Here is a 16,102-nt window from a genome sequence, read left to right on the forward strand (position 1 = left end):
CCCTGGTCCTGGAAGATCCCACATGCCACAGAGCAACTGAGCCCATGCACCACAACTACTGAGCCTGCGCTCTAGAGCCCACGAGCCACAACTACTGAAGCCCGCGCGCCTACAGCCCGTGGTCCGCAACAAGAGAAGCCATTGCAATGAGAAGCCTGTGCACCACAACGAAGAGTAGCCCCTCCTCACCGCAACTAGAGAAAGCCCCCGCGCAGCAAAGAAGACCCAACGCAGCCAAAAATAAATATTAAAAAAAAATATATATATATATATATATATATAAACACATATAAAAATGTGTTTACTGGAATTTTTTAAACCGAAAATACCACATGAAATTTAGGCCTATTTGATGCATAGGTTCAGGGTACATCAGACTTATTCATCCTGCTAATCGTACGCTTTAGTGGCATTCCTAAGTCTCCCTCCATACCTTTTTTTCTATTTTGTAGGAAAATTTTGACTTAGGCTTGGAGTACTCTTTCAATTTAACCCCAAAATTATGTTTCCTTATTGCTTTTAAGAAGACTGATGCTTATCTTCTGCAGAATCGATTAAAGCCAATTGTTTTCATGTAGAAATATAATTTCAGCACCTTGCCTAGGTATAAGATATCAAATAATATACAGCATTTAAATGTTTTAAAATTACAGGTCATTCTAAAAATGTATTGATCGCTAGTAGTATTCTAAAGGTACCCATCTCAAATATGTGCTTATAACTCATAACTTACATATAGACAGACTTTTTGTCTAATCAGTTGTTTAACTGAAGGCAAATTTAAAATAAAGCTATTAGAAATTATGTATTCTTTCACTCTATATAAACAAAATTCCAGTCACTGGAATGAATTGCTTAGGTATGTAAGTGCATGTACTCTCTTAATAAGTTGGAATAGGTCTTCCTACTTTATTCAATGTCAGAAAAATGTTTAAATGACAATCCAAGGCTCCTAATTTTTCAGGGTTAATGAGAAATTAAGTTTTTTAAGGAAAACCCTTCTTAAAATAACTTTTAGAACCAAATTGATTTTTCTATTTCTGTCCTTGTATTGCCAGTTTCTGGTCCTGTCTTTTCATTAATTAGTGAAGAATTTAAATGGTTTCGGTAAAAGTAAACTACCAGGGAAACAAGTGATTTTATAAACTAGTTCAATAGAAAGGAAGTAGGGGCAATGTGAGGAAGCAGTGGTGGTAATCTGTCTTCAGAAATCAACAAGATTCTACCCATAATGGCTCTTAAAAACTCAAAGTGCAGAATGGGAAGCCATTTGTTATAAATAACTGCCACAAAGATAATTTGAAAAAACCAGGCAGGCACATCTCCAGGTGAAGTAGCATAAAAAGGAGGGCCTCTTCAGAATTCATGTCAGATATGGTCTCATTTATTATTTAAGCTTGCAGATGACCAGAGTAAGCCTCTCTGGACATTGAAGTAAACTAAACTCTAAAGGCTTATAGGGACAAACATTGCAGGTAAGGTCATGTTAGTGTGTATAGTAACACATTGAGAGGGCAGGGACTCCAAATACAGAGCCATCAAGGGGTTCACGTCAATGGTTCTTAACACGCTGAATCCAACGCAGGACGTTTCTCGTGGAAGTTAGAGACACACATGAAAGGAACAGGGACAAGAATTGTCAGAGCACCTGGTCTGTGCCTTTTACAATGCTTAAGAATTATAAGGAATAATAGGATTCTAGACTTTTTACCTAAAAGTATTAACTACTGAAAAAAACAAAGGTTTAGATCGTGTGTGTGTGTGTGTGTGTGTGTGTGTGTGTATATGTGTATGTATACGTTGGTATCCTCGTGGGAATTAAGGAAATCAGTATATTTTGGCTCTGACTAATTTTCTGAGACTAATAGCAAAGACAATAACCAATCCCTTCTGCAATAGTCCTTTGGTGTCTCTGCCAGAGACAGAGGCCAGACCCAGATGGAAATGATTCATTTAGTTAATCCAAATCCTGGAAACGCATAAGGGGATGTTTAAAGGCTGGACTTCTTTGGTTAGTTGTCTGTAAAAGTTTAGAAAGTTAATATAAGTGTTGATGTTTGTGAAGCAAGTCCTTTATTTCTCCCTATATATGTATCGTGTGTTTAAAAAAAAAATGTATTAAGAAGAAAAAATTTCCCCTTTGAGTCACCTTTCCTCTGTGAACGAAATGAAGTGAAAACACATCCTGCCTGTTGAGAGCGCCCAGAGTATACATCCTGCTGTTTCATGGTTATTTAATTATGCAATGATTCATCAAGTTCTCATTTAGTCAGAGAGGTAGAAAAAGAGAAATCATAATGAAATCAACACTGAGGATAAGTTCTACCAAGGGGCAGGATTTAGAAAGTTATATTGCTGTTTTTCTTTCTTACTGGCCCCTAAGCCTAGTGTTCTGGATGCCGTTCAGGAATCACTCACCAGTGAGGATGAAGAATTTTCAAGATGTGTTGATGGAACATTGGAATGTACTCAGTTTACCTTTTCCTGCTGGCATTTTCCTGTGTCTGCTTATGGTTTTTATGACAGAGAAGGTTATTTTAAAATCAGAAGACTGTTTTAGAAATGCTATGGCAGTGAAAATGCATGAAATCATTCTCAGGTTTCTCTGAGAGGTAGACGACAGTAATAATCTTGATTGTGCCCTGGCTCAGGCACACACTGGAAGCAACTCTCCTGAAGTGATGCATCAGATAGTTCCAGAGCCAAGTGTGAAACCAAGAATCTGACCCCGCAACTGCTACCATTAAGAAACCCCTGCATATGAAAACACTGGCCATACGTGGGTCAACAGAAAAAGAACTATGGAAACATGAGGCTAATGAGCTAGCCTGAGATCAGCAGTGGGAAGTTATGATTTCAGAGGGAGCTCCTTGGTGCTCATTCAAAAATGTGCACGTATGCCTGCCTCTCTCCTTCCTGAGACAATAAAGGAACACAAAAATGAATGAAATCTTAAAAGTGAAGAGAATTGTAGCTGATCATGGAGAAATTAGAGTAAGAATTTTCTGAAAATCTGAAAGTACATACCTGGAAGTCTGCTAATGACTAAGACCACGAGGAAATTGAAATGGAGGTGAAAGCCAAACTCCCCGACAGAACCCCAGAATGGGCTGAGCTCAGTATGTGCAAGCATAGAGCACAGAAGTGAAAAGAGCAAAATACAGAGCACTTACATGGATGCACATACAAATTGTACCTTCCTCCCTCTTCCCATTATAAGACACATTTTAGCTCTCCTAAAAGTCTGTGAAGAGCTGCCTAGAGAAAGCAATAGTACTGTGTGGGTGTGGATATCCCAGAAGTAGTCTTCATTCTGGCACCAGAGGATTTTTTGAGCTGTGAAAATACTCTGTATGGTATAATAATGATAGATATATGTAATTTAAGATACATGTAATTTACTTAGCAAACCCATAAAAGAGACAACACCAAGAGGGAAACTTAAGGTAAATTACAACTCTGCAATTATGATGTGTTACTGTACATTTGTCCTTGGTTAAAAAAAAGTACCATTCTGATAAATGATGATAATGGGGGAGGCTCTGCATGTGTGTGGGCAGGGGGTATATGGTAAGTCTCTGTACCTCACTCTCAATTTTGACTCCTTGAGCTCAAGCTGAGTACACTTTAGTAGAAGAAACAGGAAGAACTAACCATGAAGTACAACGGAAAGACTACAGAGGTACAAATTTCCATGGAAATAGTGAGAGAGGTGCAGTTAAATCCATTTGCAGTGGTACCCAAAGCTACCAGGAGCCTGTATCTGAGCTAAATTTGTGCCCATCTCTTAGCAGACATCTCTAACTTAGGGAAGTAGGAAAGGAGAGTACCATATTTCTTACTGTCTTCACCCAACCAATTACTAGTCTTGTTTCTGTCCTAAGTTTCTTGCCCAGTACAAGTGTAAAGAACTAATTTTGTACATCAGGAATTCCTTACTAAACTGGACATAGGATGTAGAGGATACAGTGGTCTTAAACCTTCTGTACTTCATGCACAAGACAATGAATGTCTGCTGTTCAGCCAAGAGTACATCATATTTTTTTAAAGAAATTCTTGAAATAAACATAAGGATAGTTAAAACTCATTATTTTGGCAAAAAAACCTCATTTTTAACTTGAATTAACTTGAATTCCTTAAAAAATTAAAAATAGAATTGCCATATGACCTAGCAATCCCACTACTGGGCATATTCCCAGAGGAAACCATAATTCAAAAAGACACGTGCACCCCAGTGTTCATTGCAGCACTATTTACAATAGCCAGGTCATGGAAGCAACCTAAATGCCCATTGACAGATGAATGGATAAAGAAGATGTAGTACATATATACAATGGAATATTACTCAGCCACGAAAAGGAACGAAATTGGGTCATTTGTGGAGATGTGGATGGATCAAGAAGCTGTCATACAGAGTGAAGTAAGTCAGAAAGAGAAAAATAAATATCATATATTAAGGCATATATGTGGAATCTAGAAAAATGGTACAGATGAACCGGTTTGCAGGGCAGAAATAGAGACACAGATGTAGAGAACAAACGTATGGACACCAAAGGGGGAAAGCAGGGTGGGGGGGCTGTGGTGGTGGTGGGATGAATTGGTAGATTGGGATTGACATATATACACTAATATGTATAAAATAGATAACTAATAACCTGCTGTATAAAAAATAAATTTAACATGAATTGACAAGTTAACCTCATATCCATTTACAGTGAAGTTAAAAGTGATATAAGTGTGGTGAACATGAATGTGTTACTGTGACTGAGTTCTCAAGAATGATAACATTTTGATCCTCACTCCAAAAGGTAGACCCTAAGTTTGGTAGGTACACAGAACTTTCTGCCCTGTTATAATTCATTGTCCTTTACTTTGATCGCCTATTTGCCGTCATTACTCTCCTGTTTGATTATTACCTAGAGGTATAAAAGAAGGCAAAATTAAAACCAAAAAGCATAAAGACCTGGAGTGGGGTGGAGTTGGAGGTTTGGGTGCAGCAAAGGGGGAGGGGGCCACATTTTCAGCTGGTTATTTTTGGAGATGCCAAGCCTCTAGCTTTAAGTTCTGTGTGTCTTATATAATCATGACCTTTTTTTGTTCTCCCAAATGTTTCTATTATTAAATATTAGAAACATTTTAATTTTATTAAGCTTACTTAGTCTTTATAACTTAGGATTTGAAACTGAATGCAAGGGACTTCCCTGGTGGCGCAGTTGTTAAGATCCGCCTGCCAATACAGGGCACCTGGGTTTGATCCCTGGTCCGGGAAGATCCCACATGCTATGGAGCAACTAAACCCACGAGCCACAACTGCTCAGCCCCCCACATGTCACAGTTACTGAAGCCTGCGCACCTCAGAGCCTGTGCTCTGCAACAAGAGAAGCCACCGCAATGAGAAGCCTGCACACCGCAACAAAGAGTAGCTCTGGCTCACCACAACTAGAGAAAACCTGTGTGTAGCAATGAAAACCCAACGCAGCCAAAACTAAATAAATAAATAAAAATATTTTTAAATAAAAAATTATAAAAATAAAACTGAATGCAAGAAGATACTTGCAAACGCTATATCTGATAAGGGGTTAATATCCAAAATATACAACGAACTTGTACAGCTCAACATCAAAAAAACAATTTGATTAAAAAATGAGCATTGGACCTAAATAGACATTTTCCCAAAGAAGACATACAAAAAGCCAACAGGAACGTGAAAAGATGTTCAACCTCATTAATTATCAGGGAGAATGCAAATGGCTATTATCAAAAAGACAAGGGTTTACAAGGGTGTAGAGAAAAGGGAACCCTAGTATACTGTTGGTTCGAATGTAAATTGGTGCAACCACTATGGAAAACAGTATGGAATTTCCTCAAAAAATTAAAAATAGAACTACCATATGATCCGTCAGTTTCACTCCTGGGTATTTATCCAAAGAAAACATTTATTCAAAAAGATAGGGGCACCTCAGTTTTCATAGCAGCATTATTTACAGTTGCTAAGATATGGAGGCAACCTAAGTATCTATCAATGGATGAATTGATAAAGAAAATATGGTTGCATATATATATATATATATATATATATATATGCAATGTTATATTACTCAGCCGTAAAAGAGAATGGAATCTTGCCATTTGCAACAATGTGGATGGACCTAGAGGGTATATGCTAAATAAAATAAGTCAGAGAAAGACAAATACTGTATTATTTCACTAATATGTAGAACGTGAAAAACAAAACAAATGAACAAACATAACTAAACAGAAATTCTCACAGATATATAGTACAAATAAGTTGTCAGAGGCGAGGAGTTGGGGGAGGAGAGAAATGGGTGAGGGAAATTAAAATGTACAAACTTTTAGTTACAAATTAAGTGAGTCATGGGTATGAAATGTATATTATGTGGAATATAGTCAATAATTATGTAATATATTTGTATGATGACAGTTGGTAACTAGATTTACTGTGGTGATCATTTTGAAGTGTTTAGAAATATCAAATCGCTCTGTTGTGTACTAGGAACTAACATAGTGTTGTAGCTCAATTATAGTTCAAAAATAAACTCATAGAAAAAGAGGTCAGCTTGTGGTTACCAGAGGCAAGGGGCTGGGGAGGGATAATTGGATGAAGGTAGTCAAGAGGTACAAACCTCCAGTTATAAGACAAATAAGTAATAGGGCTGTAATGTACAACATGATATATATGATACTGCTGTATATCATATATGAAAGTTAGAAGAAATACTAAGAATTCTCATCATAGGGAAAAATTTTCTACTAAATTTTGTGTTTGTATAAGAAAGTGGATGTTCACTAAACTTACTGTAGTCATTTTACGATGTATTTAAGTCAAATCGTTATGCTGTACACCTTAAACTTATATAGTGCTATATGTCAATTACATCTCACCAAAGCAGGAAGAAAAGTTCTAAGTACTGTTAAAATTAAAGTAATAAACTTTTATATCTCTTGACATTCTGAATTTGCAAGAATTAACTAATGTGTCATGAGATAAATCATAATTATCAGAAAAATTATACTCATTAAGTCATTATAAATCATAATCATAAGGTATTATCTAGTGCAAGGTTAATCTTTTTCTTTTAGCCTTGCACTGGATAATATCTTATGATTTTCTCATTTCTTTTTTTTTTTTCTTTTTTGATGTGGACCATTTTTAAAGTCTTTATTGAATTTGTTACAATATTGCTTCTGTTTTATGATTCGTTTTTTTGGCTGTGAGGCATGTGGGAACTTAGCCCCCCGACCAGGGATTGAACCCACACCCCCTGCATTGGAAGGCGAAGTCTTAACCACTGGACTGCCAGGGAAGTCCTGATGATTTTCTCATTTCTTGAGCAAAGAAATAAATGATGGTAAAATTTTAACTCAACTGTTGCACATGAAAAAAGCTCACAAAACTAAAAATTATAGATGTTCAGTAATTTTTGAATTGAACTGTTTTTGTGACTACTTCACATGATATACAAGGTATGAAGAACTCAATGAAATTTAATTCAATTGGAATTCCAAGGGAATTTGCAATTTAAAGGAATGTTTATTCTGTAACAAATCTTGGGTTAGAGGCCACCTATGGATATTGCATTCTTAACATAGAATCTGTTTTGCACTAAAAATACCTTATTAAAATATTGGCGTGATGGAAAAATACATTTAGTTGATGGGTATGAGGATTTCATACATACAACCCTGTCACTCTTGATATCTCTTACTCTGTTTTTTTTCTTTTTCTCCGAGGCACTTATTAATTTCTATTATATCAGATAGTTTACTAATTTATCATGTTATTCACATCTTTCTCTCCATGCTAGCATATAAACTCCATGCAGTTAGTGATCGTTATCTGTATTTTTCACTGCTGAATCCTAAGCATCTACACCAGTGCCTAGAGCATTGTAGGTGTTCAATCAACAGATATCTGTTGAATGAATACATTAATAACGATAATGCTTTTTGAAGAAAAAAATCCCATCATCATTCTTGACTGTTACTTTTCTTTAAAATTTCTTAGGCATAGACTTAAAACACTATGGTAACTTGACTTATTAAAATACTTACGTAAATTTGTACTTTACTATTCTAGTATAAATATTTAAGTATTCTGTAATTTTTTGTGACATAATATTGGCTCCTTTATATTTCATGCTAATAAGAAAAATGGATTTATGATACAGAATTGATAATTCATAGACTTCATTTTTCACTCAACAGTGATATTTTTATTGACCTCAGTCAAATACTTTGTTTCCTACTTTAAAGCCCCCAGAGTGTTTCTATTAAAGATATGAAATGTATTTTTCTGGAAATAAATGCTTACACTTGACAGGATCAAGAGAAATTTCACTAACTGTAAGGTACACTGCTCTAGAGAAAAATAAGAAATTTAATAATATTCACACAAAGGAAACTTCCTAGCCAATATTGATATTTTTAATCTAAAATTCTTGACACAATCTGCTTTGAGGAAGGCTGCTTCAAGTGGTGCTCTTGAAATTACAATGATGGTTAATAATGTACTGTTTTAAACTATAATATGTTCAATCTATAAAGAGATACTATGAATTGTTATGCTCTGGTTACATAAAAAAGGTGAATTTATTTTAGAACTATTGCCTTTTGCTACTATAAACCACATTATGTTTTAGTCAGTTCTGATGACAACTGGCAATATGAAGAAGCTAAGGTTCACCTAACTGGAAACCAAGTGACATTAGGTCTGTGACTGTGTTCATTTTGGCTCCTAAAACAAAAAATACTATAAACAGGGTGATTTATAATAAACATTTTCTCACAGTTCTGGAGGCTGGGAAGTCCAAGGTTATGGCAGCAGTTTGGTATCTAGTGAGGGCCTGCTTTGCTGTAACCTCACGTGGTGGAAGGGTCAAGGAAGATTTCTGTGACCTCTTTTATAAGGGCACTAATTCCATTCATAAGGGGTCTCCCCTTGTGACCTAATCACCTCCCAAAGGCCTCATCTTCTAATGCCGATCACGTTGGGAATTAAGGTTTCATTATAGAAATTTTGGAGGGACAAAAACACTCAGACTGTAGCAGTGGCATTGCTGATTATGAGATAAGATCATTGGGTATCAATTTCAGGCAGTATAACAGACATGGTTAATATTTCTTATGTGTTAATTTTTCTTCTTTTCGCTTGATTATGTTTATTTATTAGGGAACATAGTGATCTACATCAGAGGACTCTAAATGAAATAAAAGATTGGAAAGAAAGATGTGGTTAGTCAATAAAGTAACTGCTCTTTCAGACTAATTGTTTAACTTTTCCTTTTTGGAAATGGATACCTACCCAAGTTGGCCTGGTACCATATGTGTATGTTTTTGCTAATTTTCAGTAAAAGTAGAAAAACTAAGAGTTCCTTACAAATAAACTTCATTGAGGAATTCTATTACATGTGTGTAGTTTGTTGAGTCTTGAAAAATATATGTATCCAATGTAACCATCATTCCAATCAAGGCAACATTTTCATTACCTCCAGAAAGTTTCCTCAATCTCCTTTGCAGTTAGTCTTTCTCCCTGCTGCCCCAAGCATCAAGCAATCACTAATATAATACTGTTAGTTTCAGAAATTCATATAACTGGAATCATATAGTACATGTTGTTTTTATATCTGGCTTTGTTTGCCTAATATGCTTTTTAAATTTGTATTTTTGCATGATTTATAGTTGAATGTTTTGGTTTTGTTACTGAGTAATACTCATACAAACTTTTCAGTTCATCCATTCACATGCTCATGGGCATATAGATTGTTTTCAGTTTGGAGACAGGAAATATCTATGACTATTTGTGTATATAACTCCTGGTGTGGTCACGTGTTTTTATTTCTTTTAAGTAAATAGCTATCTGAATGGAATTTCTGGGTCATATAGTAAGTGTATGTTTAAAAGAAACCCTCGAATGAATTTCCAAAGTGGTTTTATCATTTTATACTCTGACAAAGTATAAGATTCAGGTTGATTCAAAGAGATTTCAGGTTGTTCTACATTCCCTCCAAAACTTGGTATAATCAGTCTTAGGGTTTTTAGCCTTTCTGGTAATATCTTCTGCTGTCTCAATATGGTTTTAATTTGTATTTCCTTGATGACTGTCAATGTTGAACATCTTTCATATGCATATATATTCATGAAGAGTCTATCTAAGATTCCGTTACCCATTTTTAAATAGTAGGGTGGTTGTCTTATTTTTGAGTTGTGGACTATATCTTGTAAACATTTTCTTCTAGTGTATGGTTTTTCTAATGGTGTTTTTTGAAGAGCTGAAGGTTTGGATCTTGATGAAGTCAAATTTTTTATTTTTATTTTATTGCTAATTTTTTTTGTATCTTGTCTAAGAAATCTTTACCACTGTTCACTAATACTTCCTCTAATACATGATTCTAAAAATATTGTAGTTTTAATTTTTGTTTGGTCTCTAAGCTATTTCAAATTAAGTTGTATTATGGCATGAGGTAGAAGCCAAGGTGGTTCTTTTTCTTTTTTTTTTTTTAATATAGTTTTTGCAACATGATTTGCTGAAAAAGAATGGCTTTTCCCTTTGGAATTATGTTAGTACAAATGTCAAAAATCAGTTGAGCATAAATGTTTGTGAATCTATTTCTGGACTCTCAATTCTGTTCCATTAGTCTAGAGCTACATTTATTAGGGGTTTGGAGGGGGGACTGTATTAAATCCACAGATAAATTTGAGTAGAATTGATACCTTAACAAAATTTAATCTTCCAATAAAAAATGTACATTTTCCTAATTCTTAAGATCTTTAATTTCTCTGAATGGTGTTTTGTAGCTTTTTAGTGTACAGTTCTTCCACATCTTTCATTAATTTTATTCCTAAATATTTTATGCTTTTAGATGTTATTTTTGCATTTTAAAAATTATTTCTTAATTTTGTAGCTAATATATATTTATCTTGGATCCCATAACGTTGTTAAATTCACTTTGTAATTTCGTTGGTTTTCTTATAGTTTCATTAGGATTTTCTGTGTGGACAAGCATGTTATTTGAGATCAAGATCAGTTTTACTTCCTATCTTATTTCTTTCATTCACCGATATTTTCTTTACTGTCTTCTAATCTGTTCTTAATTCCATGTATTGTATTTTTTATGTCAAGTATTTTATTTTTCATCTTTAGAAGTTTGATTTTAGTCTCTTCCAGTTCTTGAATCATTATGTTCATGTTTTCCTTTAAATCCTTGATGATTTATAATCTTTATCATAACTTTTTTTAAACATGTTTACTGCTATATCAATCACTTTTGGCACTTAATGTTCTGTGTCTATGGATGTTTTTTCTATAGGTATACGTAATATTTTCCTGCTTTTTTGCTTATCTTGTTATTTTTGAATGGATGCTGGATATTGTTAAAGGTTGAATTGAATTGTATTCCTTTAAAGAATGTTGAAATTAAGTTTTATATGAATTTCAGACTTCTGGGGCTTGCTTTTAAGATTATTTAGTGTAGACTTAGGTCATTGAAGCCCCATTGGATATCCAATGCCTCATTGGCTATTTAAACTCTGACTATTGGGATCATAAATTATACTTAGCCCTGTGTGTATTGTAGAAATTGTTTGACCTATTGCTTTTCATACTTTTCTAATCTTGGATAGTTTGTCTCATACATGAGAAAATCAGTATTCAGCCAAATATTTGAGGGAACCCCTCTCTCTGTGCATCTCTGGAGTGTGTGCTCTCTTTCTCTGTAATTTCCCTTTCTCCACTACTCTATCTCACACAGTCTAGTTGTTTTGCCTCCCTGAACTCTCATTTTTGTCCCTATACTCAGTGAAAATAAGACTTTGACAGGGTTGCCCCTCTCTGAGGTGTGACACAGAAATGCCTCCAAACAGCAGACTCTGGCAATTATATGCCTAACTTTGTTTCCTTTCTCTAAGGGAATAAGAATCATTTTCTGTCTTTTGTATAATGTTTAAATCATTTGTTCCATGTATCTTGTGGGGTTTTCTGCTATGCAGGAAGTGAAATTCCTGTCATATTTAATCATTCATGGATATAATACTATTTATAATTTTCATTTTTCAGCTCATATATCCTATCTGTTCATATATTGACTGTATTTTCCTTTTGTGTTTTGAACATATTTATTATACCTGTATTCAATTTTTGTCTGCTGAATTCACCAGCTTAGCCGTTTTAGGGTTGGTGTCTATTGACTGCTTTTTTCCTTAACTATGTATAACAATATTTCTGGCTTTGTATGTATAATTTTCATGTGTACTGCACATTATTCATAAAGCATTGTAGAAATTTTGAATATTTTTTTCTTTTAACCTGCAGGTAACTTACTAACTCATCACATTGGACTTGTGTAGGTTTGACTTTATGCATTGTTAGAATCTCTGGAAAGCCCAGGGTGTTTCTTAATCTCCTCTTACTTGTGGCATCAATCTTCAAAATATTTCTTTCTTGCTGATCTTTCAAGACTTGGTTTTAATTTGTTTTAGGGTAGATTTAAAGTAGGCCTTAACTTAGGACTTGTTCCTTATTTCCAAAGTTGGATTTTGGTCTGTGGTGAATGCACAGGGTATTAATGAGGTGTTAAGAAGGTGTTAATAAGATCTCTCTGTTGCTCGCTACTGCTGTCTTCTTGGCAATATTAAAAACAGTAAAGCGAAGTGATGTAACCTAAGTATTATCAACTCATTCTCTTAGATAATAAGTAGTTTCAGATAACAAGAACTTGATGGTACCTTCTGGAATAAGAACCTATATAGGATGACTTTGCTTTAGCTTGTTGGGAGTTTAATCATCCTCTGAAAAGGAGATTCTCTTATTTCTAGAATGTCTTTTAAATTAAACTATGAAATTTACATTATTTTAAAATATTTTGTAATAATATTTTAGTCATTTTTGTTTACAACTGAGAACTGAGACTCTGGGTATTTAAAATTAACATCCTTGCCTGTGTTGCCCTTTTAGACAACAGAAAAAGTTTCAACCTTGTGTTCCACATTATTCTGCTGTGTTTTATCCAAATGAATCTTTGAGTTAGTTGGCATTCAGTTTCACCTGGGTTCTCTTGCCTACACTTTCACTTGGAAAGACTAAGTCCTCTAGGATCACATGTGCATGGTTGTCAGAGTATGGTTTCTAGGATGCTTTTGCTTATTTTTTTGTACAGCCGTTTCTGGTTGGCTTAGGCGGAATTCTCCTCTGGGCTTTAAAGATAATGTATTTCTCACTGAACATTTTCTCCAATTCAAGTACTTACCAGACTTGGTTTTTCTCGAAAGATTTCAGTTGAGGAACAGGAACAATGATCATAATAGCTTTCTGACCGCTATCAACTTACTTTCGCTGGCTGCTGTTATATTCAGCTCTCTTATCTGGGACTTAAGGTCTGAATTCATTTTCAGCTCAAGGAGACCCTGAGAGATGCTGGACTAAAACTCATCCCACTTTTCACCATTGGGCTTCACTATCTTCACACTCTAACTAAACATATTCTCCTTATTGGACACTGACCTAGGAAGAGAATTCTTTATTTTTACAATTTCCTCAGCAATGTGTGAAATATAATCAGATACTAAGTTATTAAAAAGGCAGCTAATGAGGTTACATTTCAGTTTATAATCCATTTAATCAACCCTGTCTCTTTAGTATCACTCAAGTGTACCCATCCTCTCTACCTTCACTACCACAATCTCTGTGCAGCCTCCTGTAATTGCTTGTCTGGTTTACTGGTCTCCTAGCCTCTACTCTGGAAACCCAATAATTCATTTTCCACATAGAAGTTATAGAGAGTATAACAGGATTTTAAAAAGGAAAATGTCACCACTTGGAGTGTGAAATCCTCCTCTGCATTTAGTAGTGGAATTTACTTATAGATGAAAGGATTGAGCAGGGGGATGAGGAAGAAATATCCTTGAAAGAGAACAAAACATAACATTATGAACAGTTGGGTTTTTTACTCTTTGAACCATGCATTTATTGCTAAGGTTGCAGACTTCTCCTCACAAGCTACAGTTGATTCTTGAACAGTGAGGAAGTTAGGGGTGCTGACCCTCTGCATACTTTACAGTTAGCCCTCTCTATCCATGATTCTGCACCTGCAAATTCAAACTCAACCAACTATGGATTGTATAGCACTGTAGTACGTATTTAGTGGGGAAAAAAATCTGATATGAGTGGACTCATACAGTTTAAACCTGTGTTGTATATTCTACGACTCAGTGAATTTTTCAATATCTCTGCCCCACTTCAAACCATCTTGCTCCCATCTGATTTACTTAGTGTCTTCCCCATTCATGCATACCGGAATCTCCTGTATTCACTGCCACTTTCAGCTTAACAACTTCCCTGACAGGTTACCTGGCTTTGAATTTATCGTCTGAGATACTGCCTCCCAGATTGCCTCCTCTTCCCTAACTGCATGCGAGTGACTACCTGAAGACATCCTTCTACTACATTCAGCCTAGGTTTCTAGAATTAGTTTTCCTGGGAGTTAAAAAAAAAAAAATCATAGTTTTTCTGCATAGTTCTGCATAGGGAGAAGAAACAACTAAGCTATCAGGTATATTTTTTGTCAACATTTATTTACTAAATATTGTACACTTAGTATGTGCTAACTTTTGGTGTTGGATATACAACAACTGACATATTAAGCTAGTTTTCTATTTCTAGAGTGCTTACAGTATTCTGGAGGATATAGTCTATTAAAATAGTGAGAGAAGTTCTATTGTAAGGAAGTATAGAGTGTCATTAAAATACCTAGTTGAAATACATATCTCAGTTTATAAGGAAAAATTTATTGGGAGAATAATTAAAATGAATAGGAGTTAGCAAGGAAGAAGTTGGGGCAGTGTGGAAAAGAGTATTCAGGAAAAGTAAACCAACATTTGAAAATCTAGATGCAAGAGACCACATAGCATCTTTATAGGCTGGATGGATGGGGGTTGTCAAGAGAAGTGTCAGGAAAGCTAATTTCTGGGTAGTTCATCAAAAGCTTTGTGAGCCATGAGTTTGGATTTTATCCTAACATAGTGGTTCTTAAACTTTAACGTGCATTTAAACCATACAGAAATTTTACAGTGTAGAGAGCCTTATTCACTAGGTTTGTAATGGACCTTGCTACTCTGCATTTCTCCTAAGCTCTTAGGTATTGCTGACGCTGCAGGCTCATGGACCACACTGTAAATAACAAGCTCCTAAGGGAAATAGTAAAGGTATGAGGGAGTTCAAGCAGAACATAAAATATGATCGATATTTGTTTGTCTTCTAGAAAGATCACTTTGACTACAGAATAGAGGATTAACTACAGAAGGGCAAGTTTAGATGCAGGAAGATTTTGTAGGCTATTTTATTAATCATAGTCTACTGTAACAGCACTTTAGGCTAGTTGATGTCATGGATATGGAGAAAACTGAGCAGATTCAAAAATATTTGGGAGCAAAAAATGAGAATCTTGGAAATAGATTGCACTTTGGAGTTGAAGGAGAAAATAGAAGAATAAAGAAAGATTCCTAGGTTTCTGATCCAGTCAAATTTATCACTATTCAATGTGATATAGGGCACCTGTGGAAGGTGTATAAAATAAAAGATCAAGAGATTTTTTTTTTCCTGTGGTTCCACTAGAAACTATTTTTCTTGAATTTTAATGAATTTGGTGTGATACACCCAAGGAACAAATCCCATCCAGACAGGGCAGATAGTTTGATGTTCTAGCTGTAACATAGCTAGTTTTCAATGTGGAGTACACACTCTGTTGTCAATTTGGATAGAGCAAATCAGTGGAGTTTCAGTAAGCAGGAAAAATTATTGGATTATTTGCTATGTGAGACTACCAGTTCTGGTTTGTTACTCACAGCTCACATTCTTTCATAGGTAAAACGTGATTAGACTGAAGGGCAGCTTTGCAGTCTTATAACACCAGCTAGAAATATCCAACATAAGGGAGAATTGAAGAAGAGGATTTTTTTAAATGACCAGATGAAAACATACCTATGAATCAAAAAACCTCAAACGTGAGCTGGCAAAAGCCCTAACTACCTACCTCAGTGCTAAGCAGCCCATTCCTGGACAATCTGCCTGTTTACCACTTGGAAGGTTTAG

The 16,102-nt window shown here is 35.1% G+C and overlaps 1 pseudogene; it reads right to left on the reverse strand.

The window, feature by feature from the left end:
* Positions 1–12,891: 12,891 nt before the first annotated feature.
* Positions 12,892–13,494, reverse strand: LOC101338223 (small ribosomal subunit protein eS7-like; annotated as a pseudogene).
* Between the last annotated feature and the right edge of the window lie 2,608 nt (positions 13,495–16,102).

The sequence above is a fragment of the Tursiops truncatus genome, chromosome 3 (genome assembly GCF_011762595.2).
Source record: "Tursiops truncatus isolate mTurTru1 chromosome 3, mTurTru1.mat.Y, whole genome shotgun sequence".
In the NCBI taxonomy this organism is placed as follows: Eukaryota; Metazoa; Chordata; class Mammalia; order Artiodactyla; family Delphinidae; genus Tursiops; species Tursiops truncatus.